General features: G+C 41.8%; 1 protein-coding gene across 35 annotated transcripts in view; it reads left to right on the forward strand.

Moving 5' to 3' along the window:
* Nucleotides 1–16,503, forward strand: part of RIMS2 (regulating synaptic membrane exocytosis 2) — a 467,470-nt gene that overhangs the window by 122,255 nt on the left and 328,712 nt on the right. The gene's annotated exons all lie outside the window — the stretch shown is intronic.

The following is a 16,503-nucleotide window of genomic DNA, read 5'->3' on the forward strand; positions in this document are numbered from 1 at the left end:
GCAGTCCATGGCTGGTTGAGCTGCGTGGCAGTCCATGGCTGGTTTAGCTGCGTGGCAGTCCATGGCTGGTTTGAGCTGTGTGGCAGTCCGTGGCTGGTTTAGCTGCGTGGCAGTCCATGGCTGGTTGAGCTGTGTGGCAGTCCATGGCTGGTTTAGCTGTGTGGCAGTCCATGGCTGGTTTGAGCTGTGTGGCAGTCCATGGCTGGTTTAGCTGCGTGGCAGTCCATGGCTGGTTTAGCTGCGTAGCAGTCCATGGCTGGTTTAGCTGTGTAGCAGTCCATGGCTGGTTTAGCTGCGTGGCAGTCCATGGCTGGTTTAGCTGCGTAGCAGTCCATGGCTGGTTTAGCTGTGTGGCACTCCATGGCTGGTTTGAGCTGTGCGGCAGTCCATGGCTGGGTTGAGCTGTGTGGCAGTCCATGGCTGGTTTGAGCTGTGTGGCAGTCCATGGCTGGTTTAGATGTGTGGCAGTCCATGGCTGGTTTAGATGTGTGGCAGTCCATGGCTGGTTTAGATGTGTGGCAGTCCATGGCTGGTTTGAGCTGTGCGGCAGTCCATGGCTGGTTTAGCTGCGTGGCAGACCATGGCTGGTTTAGATGTGTGGCAGTCCATGGCTGGTTTGAGCTGTGCGGCAGTCCATGGCTGGGTTTAGCTGTGTGGCAGTCCATGGCTGGTTTAGCTGTGCGGCAGTCCATGGCTGGGATTAGCTGTGAGCAGTCCATGGCTGGTTTAGCTGCGTGGCAGACCATGGCTGGTTTAGCTGTGTGGCAGTCCATGGCTGGTTTAGCTGTGTAGCAGTCCATGGCTGGGTTGAGCTGTGTGGCAGTCCATGGCTGGTTTAGCTGTGTGGCAGACCATGGCTGGTTTAGCTGTGCGGCAGTCCATGGCTGGGTTTAGCTGGTTGCAGTCCATGGCTGGTTTAGCTGCGTGGCAGACCATGGCTGGTTTAGCTGCGTGGCAGACCATGGCTGGTTTAGCTGTGTGGCAGTCCATGGCTGGTTTAGCTGTGTGGCAGTCCATGGCTGGTTTGAGCTGTGTGGCAGTCCATGGCTGGGTTTAGCTGTGCGGCAGTCCATGGCTGGTTTAGCTGTGTGGCAGTCCATGGCTGGTTTGAGCTGTGAGCAGTCCATGGCTGGGTTTAGCTGTGTAGCAGTCCATGGCTGGTTGAGCTGTGTGGCAGTCCATGGCTGGGTTTAGCTGCGTGGCAGTCCATGGCTGGTTGAGCTGTGTGGCAGTCCATGGCTGGTTTAGCTGTGTGGCAGTCCATGGCTGGTTTGAGCTGTGTGGCAGTCCATGGCTGGTTTAGCTGTGCGGCAGTCCATGGCTGGGTTGAGCTGTGTGGCAGTCCATGGCTGGTTTAGCTGTGTGGCAGTCCATGGCTGGTTTAGCTGTGTGGCAGTCCATGGCTGGGATTAGCTGTGAGCAGTCCATGGCTGGTTTAGCTGTGCGGCAGTCCATGGCTGGGTTGAGCTGTGTGGCAGTCCATGGCTGGTTTAGCTGTGTGGCAGTCCTTGGCTGGGTTTAGCTGTGTGGCAGTCCTTGGCTGGGTTTAACTGTGTGGCAGTCCATGGCTGGTTTGAGCTGTGTGGCAGTCCATGGCTGGTTTAGCTGCGTGGCAGTCCATGGCTGGTTTAGCTGCGTGGCAGTCCATGGCTGGTTTGAGCTGTGTGGCAGTCCATGGCTGGTTTAGCTGTGTAGCAGTCCATGGCTGGTTTAGCTGTGTAGCAGTCCATGGCTGGTTTGAGCTGTGCGGCAGTCCATGGCTGGTTTGAGCTGTGTGGCAGTCCATGGCTGGTTTAGCTGTGTGGCAGTCCATGGCTGGTTTAGCTGTGCAGCAGTCTATGGTTGGTTTAGCTGTGTGGCAGTCCATGGCTGGGTTTAGCTGTGTGGCCGTCCATGGCTGGTTTGAGCTGTGTGGCAGTCCATGGCTGGTTTAGCTGTGTGGCAGTCCATGGCCGGGTTTAGCTGGGTGGCAGTCCATGGCTGGTTTGAGCCTTGTGGCAGTCCATGGCTGGTTTGAGCTGCGTGGCAGTCCATGGCTGGTTTGAGCTGTGTGGCAGTCCATGGCTGGTTTAGCTGTGTGGCAGTCCATGGCTGGGTTGAGCTGTGTGGCAGTCCATGGCTGGTTTAGCTGTGTGGCAGACCATGGCTGGTTTAGCTGTGTGGCAGACCATGGCTGGTTTAGCTGTGTGGCAGACCATGGCTGGTTTAGCTGTGAGCAGTCCATGGCTGGGTTTAGCTGGTTGCAGTCCATGGCTGGTTTAGCTGCGTGGCAGACCATGGCTGGTTTAGCTGTGTGGCAGTCCATGGCTGGTTTGAGCTGTGCGCCAGTCCATGGCTGGTTTGAGCTGTGCGCCAGTCCATGGCTGGTTTGAGCTGTGTGGCAGTCCATGGCTGGGTTTAGCTGTGCGGCAGTCCATGGCTGGTTTGAGCTGCGAGCAGTCCAAGGCTGGTTTAGCTGTGTGGCAGTCCATGGCTGGTTTAGCTGTGTAGCAGTCCATGGCTGGTTTAGCTGTGAGCAGTCCAAGGCTGGTTTAGCTGTGTGGCAGTCCATGGCTGGTTTGAGCTGTGTGGCAGTCCATGGCTGGTTTTAGCTGTGCGGCAGTCCATGGCTGGTTTAGCTGTGTAGCAGTCCATGGCTGGGTTTAGCTGCGTGGCAGTCCATGGCTGGGTTTAGCTGTGTGGCAGTCCATGGCTGGTTGAGCTGTGTGGCAGTCCATGGCTGGTTGAGCTGTGTGGCAGTCCATGGCTGGTTTAGCTGTGAGCAGTCCATGGCTGGGTTTAGCTGGTTGCAGTCCATGGCTGGTTTAGCTGCGTGGCAGACCATGGCTGGTTTGAGCTGCGTGGCAGTCCATGGCTGGTTTAGCTGTGTGGCAGTCCATGGCTGGTTTAGCTGTGTGGCAGTCCATGGCTGGTTTAGCTGTGCGGCAGTCCATGGCTGGTTTAGCTGTGTGGCAGTCCATGGCTGGTTGAGCTGTGTGGCAGTCCATGGCTGGTTTGAGCTGTGTGGCAGTCCATGGCTGGGTTTAGCTGTGTGGCAGTCCATGGCTGGTTTGAGCTGTGTGGCAGTCCATGGCTGGTTTAGCTGTGTGGCAGTCCATGGCTGGTTTGAGCTGTGAGCAGTCCAAGGCTGGTTTAGCTGTGTGGCAGTCCATGGCTGGTTTGAGCTGTGTGGCAGTCCATGGCTGGTTTAGCTGTGAGCAGTCCAAGGCTGGTTTAGCTGTGTGGCAGTCCATGGCTGGTTTGAGCTGTGTGGCAGTCCATGGCTGGTTTAGCTGTGCGGCAGTCCATGGCTGCTTGAGCTGTGTGGCAGTCCATGGCTGGTTTAGCTGTGTGGCAGTCCATGGCTGGTTTAGCTGTGCGGCAGTCCATGGCTGGTTTAGCTGTGTGGCAGTCCATGGCTGGTTGAGCTGTGTGGCAGTCCATGGCTGGTTTGAGCTGTGTGGCAGTCCATGGCTGGGTTTAGCTGTGTGGCAGTCCATGGCTGGTTTAGCTGTGGCAGTCCATGGCTGGTTCGAGCTGTGCGCCAGTCCATGGCTGGTTTGAGCTGTGCGCCAGTCCATGGCTGGTTTGAGCTGTGTGGCAGTCCATGGCTGGGTTTAGCTGTGCGGCAGTCCATGGCTGGTTTGAGCTGCGAGCAGTCCAAGGCTGGTTTAGCTGTGTGGCAGTCCATGGCTGGTTTAGCTGTGTAGCAGTCCATGGCTGGTTTAGCTGTGAGCAGTCCAAGGCTGGTTGAGCTGTGTGGCAGTCCATGGCTGGTTTTAGCTGTGCGGCAGTCCATGGCTGGTTTAGCTGTGTGGCAGTCCATGGCTGGGTTTAGCTGTGTAGCAGTCCATGGCTGGGTTTAGCTGCGTGGCAGTCCATGGCTGGGTTTAGCTGTGTGGCAGTCCATGGCTGGTTGAGCTGTGTGGCAGTCCATGGCTGGTTGAGCTGTGTGGCAGTCCATGGCTGGTTTAGCTGTGAGCAGTCCATGGCTGGGTTTAGCTGGTTGCAGTCCATGGCTGGTTTAGCTGCGTGGCCGTCCATGGCTGGTTTGAGCTGCGTGGCAGTCCATGGCTGGTTTAGCTGTGTGGCAGTCCATGGCTGGTTTGAGCTGTGCGCCAGTCCATGGCTGGTTTGAGCTGTGTGGCAGTCCATGGCTGGTTTGAGCTGTGCGCCAGTCCATGGCTGGTTTGAGCTGTGCGCCAGTCCATGGCTGGTTTGAGCTGTGTGGCAGTCCATGGCTGGTTGAGCTGTGTAGCAGTCCATGGCTGGTTTAGCTGTGTGGCAGTCCATGGCTGGTTTGAGCTGTGAGCAGTCCAAGGCTGGTTTAGCTGTGTGGCAGTCCATGGCTGGTTTGAGCTGTGTGGCAGTCCATGGCTGGTTTAGCTGTGAGCAGTCCAAGGCTGGTTTAGCTGTGTGGCAGTCCATGGCTGGTTTGAGCTGTGTGGCAGTCCATGGCTGGTTTAGCTGTGTGGCAGTCCATGGCTGGGTTTAGCTGTGAGCAGTCCATGGCTGGGTTTAGCTGTGTGGCAGTCCATGGCTGGGTTCGAGCTATGTGGCAGTCCATGGCTGGTTTGAGCTGTGTGGCAGTCCATGGCTGGTTGAGCTGTGTGGCAGTCCATGGCTGGGTTGAGCTGTGTGGCAGTCCATGGCTGGTTTAGCTGCGTGGCAGTCCATGGCTGGTTTAGCTCTGTGGCAGTCCATGGCTGGTTTAGCTGTGAGCAGTCCATGGCTGGTTTGAGCTGTGTGGCAGTCCATGGCTGGTTTAGCTGCGTGGCAGTCCATGGCTGGTTTAGCTGTGAGCAGTCCATGGCTGCTTGAGCTGTGTGGCAGTCCATGGCTGGTTGAGCTGTGTGGCAGTCCATGGCTGGTTTAGCTGTGGCAGTCCATGGCTGGTTTAGCTGTGCGGCAGTCCATGGCTGGTTTAGCTGTGTGGCAGTCCATGGCTGCTTGAGCTGTGTGGCAGTCCATGGCTGGTTTAACTGTGTGGCAGTCCATGGCTGGTTGAGCTGTGCGGCAGTCCATGGCTGGTTTAGCTGTGCGGCAGTCCATGGCTGGTTTAGCTGTGTGGCAGTCCATGGCTGGTTGAGCTGTGTGGCAGTCCATGGCTGGTTTGAGCTGTGTGGCAGTCCATGGCTGGGTTTAGCTGTGTGGCAGTCCATGGCTGGTTTAGCTGTGGCAGTCCATGGCTGGTTCGAGCTGCCCGCGGCTCTGGGACAGTTCCCCCCCAGTGGCCCATGGTCCGTGCCGCAGCTTTGGGAAAAGGGGAGGAGGGGAGGGGCCCTGGCCCAGCCCGGTGGGGCCCGCAGGCTCTGAGGCCTCCTCTACCTTCTGGCAGGCGAGCTGGAACGAAAGGCAATTCCCGCCTTTCCGTGCGGTTTAAATACGTAAATTGGGAGGAGCGTCATTAGTCTAAAAGACTGTCCATCAACTCAGGTTCAACCCACTACAGCACAGTTGAACTGATGGTTTGTAGTGGTTTCCACAGACTCAAGCTTGTGTGCGGGTTGTATGAATGCTGATACAGTGTAACACTAGACTCCCTGAAAACTGCAAAATGATGTGAATCAAAGAAATGCGAAATATTATTTTAAGTAATCCATAGACTCAGAAGGTCTATTCTGAGGTCTGCTGAGCACAGATGGTAGATTTGTGGCTGCAGTTCTTTGATCTACAGATTCAAGTTAATTCTGGATTAGGTAAAGGGGTCTGATTTTATTTTCATCAAGATCTTTCAAGTAGTCTGTTGTTCCCAAGACCTACACTACTCATCATACAGTATGTGTTTTCTTTCTAGCAGGGAAATAATTTCAACAGACATAGTATTTTTTTTCAGTCATTTTGCAGCAGGCAATCAGCTTGTGAAATGGTTGGTTTCTTCATTCCAAAGCCCACATTTATAATGTATAATATTATTTGATATGATATTAAAATATGTACAACATCCTAATATGAAAATTTGGGAAACGGGAACCTTAATGCTGATATGAAGCTTTTTTATTTGTCATTCTCTTTGCCTTAGAATTTTTAGACCTTTACACAGTGTTGCCATACTTGGCTTGTAAAAGAATTATTTTTCTTAGTCTTAGTAGGATCCATTGTAAAGCCATTTCAGTAATTTTCCACATATGAACTCAGTGTTTTAAACTGTAAATATTTTGTGACATTCCAGAGGTGTTGCTTCTTTATTCTGTACATATACATAGCTCTCTAAAAGTAGTAAACGACTCATGCATCTTCCCAAAGAAAGGTTACAATGACACAGGTATTAATATATATCTGAAATGGTGTTATGGAGTTCAGGTAGATGTGAATTTTTCAGGGTTTAAAAAAATTACTATTATTTTTCCTAATCTGTATTTTATGAAACCAAAAAGTTCTTCAAAATTTGAAAATTAAAACTTTAATTTTACGATATATATTTGTCATGCATTGTATTAGTGGAAGAAAAACTTCCTCAAGGATATTTTTCATGAGATTCAATGAAAAAACCAGAAAGTGAAAATATTGTGAGAAAGTTCATTTTAATATGTCCTTAGTCAATTTATTCCTGCTACATCTATCAGAGGGCGAGCCTTGTCACAAAAAGAGAATTGGTTCTTGGTACAGGAAAAGATCATGATCTGTAAGCTCATGATCTGAAGCAAGACTAATAAATAAAGCTGCCTGAACCCTTTTCAGATTAACTGTAAGGATATGAGATTAAATCATAAAAACCAGAATGAAAACAACAAATTGAGAGAGTGAGCAGCTGCAGAGTTGCACAACAGCGGTATTTATTTTCCAGGCCAGCAGACACAGTAAAGATATATCCTACTTCCCTCTTCCTTGTCTTCTACTTACAGAGTTACATATGTATTTGGGGGTTTATTTTCTATCAACCCTCTTACCTCAGAAGAAAAAGAGGATTTTTAGGGTGTTTTCTACACACTATATAGTGGTCTTGGAGAATGCGTTTTATTCTCAGTGAGAAATGCAAACAAGAGTGTTGAGGCTACTTGGGTCTGAAAATGCAGGATTTGTGCATGTATTCTTTATGAAATGTATACGTGTGCTTTCCACATATAAAGGCTTTATTCTATTGTGTTACCAATGGCAGTAGCATGAAAGTGGTTTCCTGTGTTCCTATCCTTCCATTCTTCGGAGGAATGCCAGTGTGAGTTGGCAGCGTAGGATCTGTCTTTTGGGACTGCAGTTGGGGATGTCAGGGTGTGAAAAGAGAGGAAAAAAGAGACCAAAACAAGGGAGAAAAGGAGTAGAGAGGAAAAAGCAGGCATAAGTGAGACGAGAAATGTGAAAGAGCAGCATGAATTAAAAAATGAAAATGTCTGTCCATCTGTTTCATGTTCATATCTTTTTAAAATGATTCTTCTTTAATTGCTGGATCATGAACAACTGACACTGAGAACAGCACTGATGGTAGTTTATTGCAATTTAAAATATGACAGTGTAACATTAAAGTCAGTAAATTATACTTCTTTTGGAAAGGCTGAAAACTGCCCATTTCTTGAGATTATCACTATTTTTCTGCTGCAACACTTACGACACACCACTGTAGTGCAACCTCTGATTCTGATTTTTTCTGAGTACCTGAGTTGATAGATTTCTAGGCCAGATGTGTTAAAACCTCTTTTCTTGGACCTGTGGAGACTAATCATATTTGAAAGCAAAGTATTTTACCTGATTTTCAAGTAAAAGAGGTATTTTAACTCTTTTACCAATTTTTTTTACCTGCTGACATATTTATAGACAGTGAGAAATATTAAAATAATTGTGTCGAGACAGTATTTAAAATAAGTGTGTTGGTATTCAAGAGTCAGACTGATAAAGCTGTGTGCAGATTTGTTCATACTCAGAAAACACGGTCTCTAAACCTTTTGGAATTCTTTATGTAAATTATGAAAAATGGTATGATTTCTTTAAAGATTGTTGACCACCACAATAGCAAAACCCCCACAACTGTTGAAAAGCATAGTTATATTCTTTCACTTAATGAATAAATCTAATACTCCATGCAAGAATTTTGCAGGTTGAGTTTTAAACTGAATCAGTATTCATTTCCATGCATGACTGCAAAGACCTCTCAGTGACTTGTGCTGGAGCAGATGCAAAGGGCTTTAGATGTACCCTACAGTATTTTTAACATATTAGCTAAAGATTGAAGTTTTACAGGATTGGAACTGCATCTGCATAAGGTTTTATATTCATCTTCCTACTCCCATTCCAGCAGTTTTTCCCACTTTAATAGTCTTTAAAGCTTTAAAGTAAAACCAATAACTTAAAACTAGTCTCCGTAGTTTTGCTTTTGTTTCTTAGCTTTCATTTCACTGTATGTTTTCTGTGATTCTTGAGATAACAGTTTAGAACAAATAAATTAGTTTTTTATTCACAGAACTGCTCTTTTGATTATTCAATTCCTCTACACATAGGATTAAGGACATGGATCAGCATTTAATGGCTGTTCCAGTTTTCAGGTAGAAACTGAAGTTAGGTTTATCTGCTGTCTGAATCTCAAATGACACTAAAAAATAATTTAATAAAAACTCTCGACAGAGAAAGCAATAGAAATTTATGGGAAGAGAGCCAGAGAAATTGCAGTATTTAATTATTGAGAATAAGTACCTTGGGTCCAAGAAAGTCAAAAATCCTTTAAGACTGAAATTTTAATGGAATAATTAGACACTTATGACAAGGATTAAGCTACACCTGCTTACAAAGATGAGTAAGGGTTTTGATATCATTTGTAATGCAAGGTCTCTGTAAGGAGTTCCTGAATGATATTTACGTTGTCTACTAACAGTCCAGACTACCTATAGTGGGTACACCTTTTTTCTACCTGTCATTGTTAGGTTGCAATGGACTGTAGCATATGCATTCTGTTCTCATTTCTGGAAAAGAGGTGGAGCTTTTACTCTCCATTACCTTTGCAGAACTGTCTGTTTTCTGAGAAATGGAACTCCTTGTACAGTTCTTTGTCTCCTAATACTGGTTTTGTGGATCTCTAGCTCATGTGAACAGTGTCAACTCTGACGCAACGTTCAGGATGTGCAGCGACACTGTGACTTCAATGTGGTTTTTCTGAGCTGTGCATTGCTTCCCTCCCTCCCCTTTTTTTTTCTCTTAACTGATTATTTTTTACTAAAAGATACCTTTTATTATTATTTTAAGATGAGTCTTTATCTAGCTCTGGAACCTGTATTGAGTAGCATTGGGCCTCTGACCAATGTTAGCTACAATTTTGGATCCTTTTTTTTTGAGAAAGATAATCTGTTTGGAAAAGAGAGAGAGAGAAGAGGAAAATTCTGTAACTGTAGCAGAACTAACCTACCTTAATAAACAGTCTAAAACTGCCATGTTCCTTTTCAAACACTAGAGTGTTTTAATTGAGAACATAACAAAAATATTTAATTCCAGCTTTAAGTGACAATGTTAACTTAGCTGCAATCATTCTCTGCAGTGAGCTAATCTCATGTTGATTTTAGAGAATTTCATTCTCACAGTTTGCAGTAGAGAGCCTTCTCAAAAATAATTCCATTACAACGTGATGTTTTTATTTTGCTTACTGTTACTGATTACTTTATTTTTTTTCTCAATTGACATTTGTTGCATGTTACTTATTAAAAGCTATCATTTATTATTTGACTTTAACTCAGTCCTGAGCTCAGGGAAGTCTGGATATTCAGTGCTGATATTTGGTATCTTTGAAGGGGAGTTTGACCTTCCATTGCAGTGTTACATTTCTGTATAGCACAGCTATGCCTTCACCTGTGCTAAGACTGTTAATAACCTAAATCTATAAGCACAGATATCATCTGTATCAGAATATTTAACATTTTTGTAAGTACTGACTGCAGCTAACATTTATGACACTAAATGTAGTTTTGCTTTTAACTAAACTGATCCTGTAAAAAAGCAATATCAGAAAAAATTGAGGGTAGCAGCATTTATAAATTATTTTTTAAAATTAATGAGGCCAATACCTTTCTGGGTTGAGCATATCGTCTTCAAGTACAGTTTTGTTGACCTTGCATAAACTCGAATGTTAGCGCTCACTGTGTGCTCATAATCCTTAGTTGTACTGTCCTCTGTTCTTTGGAGGCTAAGTTCTCTTAAGAAATATAAATAAAAGATTTTTTAAAATTTCGTATTTAAAAGAAAATGAAGTGTAAAGGTAAATAAGATACATCTGTGGAGTGCAGCTGAGGGAAATTTCTAACATTTGTTAAAGAACTCTGCTAAGACAAGTTTATTGTTTCTAGCAGCCAAGTGATTCTGGGATCTGCAGTAAGCAATTCAATGAATGGCTTTTTGTTTTCATACTTTTTACCATAGCTATATAGACCAAAATAAAAAAATGAGTCTGCATAGTTGCTACTGGTGCAAATTCTTTGGCTTTTCTTTTGTGTCTCTAGAAGTCACAAATGATAAAGAAATCACTTCTGTAGTGCAATTTAGTTGTCACTTATCTTTTACATGGTAAAATTAAACATTTTAGTAACTGTCAATCTATTTTATTAAGTCAGATTTGAGGAAAAAATGTAACAAAAATGAATTTAATAGGACCAAGGTGACCATATTTTTGTAATTCGACGATTTTCTTTTCTACCTCGTCTTTATCATGATTATTCTGTTTCTTTTTCTGCCCCTTCCTCAAGACAAATCCTTTCATCCCTTTGCCTACTCTGGAATGTCCTTATAGAATTATTTAGTTAGTTGTTTTATTGCCTCATTTCTTTTGTGTATCACCATCTTTTTCTCACTGGTGTGAGAAATGAAACCAAGTGCTAGACATTGAAGGTGCTTTCAAAGATATACCCATGATCTTTATTCACCTAAACCCAGACATTCTTTTCTTCTCTAAGCCACTTCTTTTACTTTCCCCTTGATGTAGTTTACTTCTTTTCCTCACTTTACAACCAACAATTTCTCAACCATTCCTAAGCGTCCTTTCAGTTTTGTGGTGAACTGATTGGACACTTCTCTCCCAAGCTTTGAGAGATCTTAATTTGTGCCTTTCAGAAAAAACCAGAGCTCTCTACATTCTCTATGAACCAGAATGAAGACAGCCACAGACATTTTAAGGGAATAGTTTCAGCAAATTAGTGCAGTACAATGTCATTTCAAGTTAAGTAGCAAATGTAGGTGACCTGAAGTCAGTGACTCTTAAAGTGAAGTTTTAAAATCCAAGGTAATATCTGTATATGATATGCAGTGGGCTGTGTATACATGGAACTTGTTCTGACTTCCTGCACTATGCAACACTGTGCCTTGTAATTATGCCCTGGTGTTTTTAGAAAATGACATCAGCAAGTACCGGGTTCTGCAGCACTGAGCTTTCTGAAAATGCTATTAGGGACCTCAGTCACTGTATCATCTTCATAGAATATCAAGAGGTTAACTTGCTCCAAACACAGTTTTCCAAATTTCTGGTCCAGTGTTTTGTCAGCTGGTATTATATGCTTGAATTGGTCCCTAGATGTAATTTATCTGCCTAAGTAAGTTTCTATTATGCAGCTTGTAATAGGATGAACCATGAACTTTCCTGCAGAAACCCCATTCTCTTTGTAAAAAGAAAATGGCAAGGACAAGAGTTTTTATGGTAATGTTGGGATAGAAAGAAATGCATTTTAGCTGCAAGAGGTTACATTTGTAATGACTTTGTGAAAATTCTGGACTTAAAATGAGTTCTTGATGATCACTTAAAAATTTTTAAAAATACCTAGCAAGGCAGAGGAGATTAAAGCAAAAAACATCTGATTTACTTTATAATGCCAAATAAATTGGGAAGCTTCAGAAAGACATTGTATTCTAAAGTTCCAAATCAGTGCACAAACTCATTTTTTTTTTTTCCAAGAGGTAGATTAATTTTAATTGAATCTTTTTGACTCTGGCATGAGGTGCTGGGCTGACAAAAAAATGACCTGCTTCAGTTGTATCTTTACGCTGCAGTTAGAACTGTGAAAAATATTTAAGCTGGAAGAGGAATCACAATTAGTTCGACAATTTCAACCCTTGAATATAAGAAATTTGACAACTCAAAGGTTAGTTCAGCAATTCCACCTCCTCACTAGGATGAGATAATTGCATTTTATTCCTAAAATGGACATGTAGTGATTAATCTTCCTGTACCATTTATTAACAGGATCTACAACAAAAAGTTATTCTTCAAAGAAACCAAATTTAACTTAGATATTCATTTCTTATAAAACAATGTAAATTTGGGGTGCTTCTCATGTCTCAAGTACATACAATGAAGACTGAAGAATTGACTTTCATTTACAAAATGTATATCAATATTTGAAGCAAGATATTTACTCTTCTGAATAAAGTAAAATTGAAGTAAAGAATAATTTAATTTCTACTCAGCAGATTTTTTTTAATGCAGACATTCTTTCCAAAATTAGAATATCAAATATAAAGACCCTGAGAACCAGAATAAGAAGGCAAAGAGGAAGATACATCACTAAAATAATGGAAAAGATAGGAATATTTTGTGGATGGGACTCAAACTCTGGAGCTTTGGATATTAAGTGCAGTACTAATAGTGTCTCAACTTCTCAAAAAAATTGTTTTGGATAGTGATAAACTGCATTGCAGTAATGACTGATGCACTAACATAGATCTGGATAGTTTTTACCTACTTTACTTCTTTGCTCCTCCTTCAAGTAACCAAAAGCATTTACAAGAATGTTTGTGTCCTTTTGGTAGATATGCTCAAAAGCTGCCAGTTGTTTTCGGCATTAAGCCTGGTGAAGCTAACCAAACCAGGAGATTTCACTCAAGGCAGGGATTTTAAATTTCACTCTCTAAGGGGCATACAGATTTTTCTTTCAGAAGCACTTTTTTGGTCTCTGAAAATGAGATTAATTTAGAAATTTATTCTGTGGTATGTCACCAAGTATCATGAAGCCTTACAGTTACAACAATCAATTATGAAATTAACCCTAACTCCCTTCCCAAATGGCCAATGCTGCCTTTATGCCACTAAAATAGAACTCTTGTATTAAATGGAAATCTTTCCAAAGTAAAATATTTACACAGCCTTAATGCTTATAAAACCCAGGTTCCATTACACTGTCAAAGGAAATAAATTCCAGAAGTGTGTGATCAGCAGGAAAATATTTTTCTGGTATTCCAATAAGCTGAATATAGGAGCAACCCAGGAGACCATAAATCTCATAATGACAGGAAAGGAAGATAAATTAGTCTCTTTGAACTCATCCCCAAGATATGGAAGGCTCAAATTTTTTATCAGTATACTGAACAGCAAAAATTAATAAACAATCTAGTGCATAGATGTGTTGTCATAGCTTCTGTTAAACTAAATGAAAAGACTGATATTAATCTTACTGTCATTTGTACAATGATCTATCTTTTAGTTTGCACATATATTAGTCTTTGTTTCCATCACAGATCACCTGGACACATTGACACTCAACACAAGTTTGTACCTTTAAGAACCAAATCAGTCATCTGAAAGTAGAGATACAGCAATAAATCTCAAGATATTTTCCAAGTGAATAAAAGTAATTTCTAAAATTAATTAAACTCCCAAATTCATTGTGAATGAGAGCCAATTTCTGCAATGTATAACCACCATGGATTTCAGGATCAATGTAACTGTTACTTTCTTTACATAACAAGGAACTTTATGATCAGCCTGCTCACCAAAAAAGAGCTTGTGCAAAGGATGTCATAACTGTGGTAACTGTGTCTTTCATGAAGAAAACATTGTCTCTTTATCTGAGCATGTATATTGGAATAATTTCTGCGCTGGGAGCATTTATGTAGTTGGTAATCATCGTTGGATTGTCATAGGATTTATTTTTTGCTGACTGCTTAAATTTCTGTAACTTGGAGAATAAGGGATATAAGTACAAACTGCCTGTGAGCACTGAAGAAATCAACTTGCACCTTGAATACCTCATCTTGAAATGGAGAGGAAAGACAGGTATCTGGAAACTGTTAGTGAGTGTATCTTCAGGTTCTGTTATTAGTATTTTATGTTATTAATCATGCATAATACTTTGTTAGCAGTATTTTAAATCACATTTTGTGTTTTTGAAAGGTGAAAAATGATCCCCTTTTATGAAAGTGAGGAACTAAAATCTCTTTTGTAGCAGATGAAGTTTTCAGTGCACTGTTGCAAAAATCAATCACATCTCTGTTCTAGGCCAGTAGTTCTTGTCTAGTGAGACACATCTCATTGGTGAACCATCCTGAACTGCAAATGAGGCATAAAGCAGGATTCATGTACTATAATGAGGTGCAAGGAAATATCAATTAATTTTAAGTCAGCTGAAGGTAAAATTAGTTGAAATATATTATTCTAAACCACACGTTCTGCAAGGTGCAGCATCTACTGAATATTGGGCCTTCTGTATCCATGTACTTCTCTACTTCTTCAATCAGTGTATAAAAAACTTGATGTTCCTGTTGGGTAAAGGAACTATTCTTTTAGCCAGGGGAATGAAGTCTCACTTTGACCTTTTCTGACTGATTCTTCAACCTTAGTAGTACTCCTTTAATACTTCTAGAAATTTTATATATTATACACTACATGTATGGACATGGACAAATGTATGTATTTATACTAAAAGGTTAGGATGCCTAGCCATTTCAGTGAACTGTCGGAGCTCTGAGGAAAGCAGAGAACTGATTATGGGATCATCATTTGACCCAGAGTTTCCAGAAAATTATTTTCTGGAGATGGATTTCTCCTGTAGGAAGCTGACCAGCCCTGCGGAAATGAAAAAAAAAAAAAAAAATTAGTAGCATGTAGGAATTATTTTAGTACAAAATAGAATCATGCTCTTGCAGGTTGAAGAATTGATTTGTACATTTATTAGACAAATGGGTTGGTTTCTCTTGTTTGCCAAATGCAATTTCTGCCTCAGTAGCTCTTTATATAAATTATGTCTTAGGTCAGGATAATGGTTTAAAAACCCCATATCCCTGGATTCGAAGGCTTCTTTTTTATATGTGACGTCTGCCATTAATAGGAGTTTTGCTAGAAACCATGAAGATCCCTAAAATACCTGTGTTATATGTGGAGAAAACGCATGAGTTGGAAAAAGAAAGAGAATGCACACACCTGGATTTTTTTCAGGTATGGTGTCAGAACACAGCTAAGACAGGAATTGGAAAGTGTTCTCAGATCTAGCAATAGAAATGCAACCACAGATTTATATTCCTACCTCATAAATAAAGTAATTAGACAAGCATGAGAACACTTCTTTAAACCTATTTTTGGGTGCTCATGTAATTTTGGGTCACATGATTTTTTTCACCCTACATGTTCCCCTTTCTTTCTATTAACTATACAGAAAGAAAAAGGTGGCTAGCTTTCTAAACTGCACTCCTTAGCCATCTACATTTAGGTGGGATGAATCTGAATGTCTTTGTTATTAAGGTCAAACAATCTAAATACAACCTCTGAATCTGCCTAAAATCAGTAACATCTTCATTTTTAAGCATAGACTTCCCTTAGCAAGGAATACTTAGAAATGCCCAGAACTGTGGGCAGTGAGGTAGAACAAGGCACTGGAGTTTTATTGCAGATCAGGCAAGCTGTATATATTGTGTAATATTCAGAAGGAAAAAGATAAGGGAAATTAAAATGATACATATTACGTAATTATTTTCAACTATTCTATGCCTTGTCATATTTAAATAAAATTTCCCATATTGCCTTTCAGCTAATGTATTAAAGAGAATTCCTCAGAGAGGTTTGAGAAGCCATAATCTGTATTGAGCTAAGGAAATTAACCATTAAGTCAAAGTTATTAATCTTAAAGATATCTTAGAAATAATTATACTGGGAGGTATACCCAGGTGTGAGGCATACTTACTGATTCATTTTAAGAATTAGTACTGTTGTGGTATAGTCTATCATAATAAATAGCAGAAGGTTTTCAAATTATCATTTTCCTATTTCCTTTGTCTAATTTGTTTGTTTTTTTCCTCTGTCTTACTCATACTCAAATGTGCAATTTGTGTGTGGTCAGTGCCAGTTTTCGTATTTGTCCATACCAGGCTTAACAGTAGGATTTCCCAAGTGAACATATGGCACATTTCCTAGTATCTGGGTATGGAAAGAAGTTAGACCTACCTTTGTATTATCTGAGTTTTAAAAAATGTAGAATTACTTTATCAGTAGAAGTATTTATTTTAAGTCATCTGGCATTTAACTTTCACAAGTCTTTATTTTTTCCTTTGATAGATTTAGAATTTCATTAAACAGAAAGTGATTAAAAAAATATAAAATCTCAGCTTCCAAGTATTTTATTTGTAGAATATAGTCTTTCCTAACTAGTAAGTATGCAGGCAAAATATCATGTTTAACTTGCTTGCCACTTTTTAGAATGTTTTAAAGCCATTCTGATCAGTGGATCATGATAATTTCTTTCCCTTACCTAGACCCTGATGAGATACAGGCAAATGAGTTACATTGTATCCTCACAGAACTCAGCACAACTAATTAAGGAAAGTTGGCACTTTCCTGCTTAGGAAGTCCGAAGCTAA

The sequence above is a fragment of the Corvus moneduloides genome, chromosome 1 (assembly GCF_009650955.1).
Source record: "Corvus moneduloides isolate bCorMon1 chromosome 1, bCorMon1.pri, whole genome shotgun sequence".
Lineage (NCBI taxonomy): Eukaryota > Metazoa > Chordata > Aves > Passeriformes > Corvidae > Corvus > Corvus moneduloides.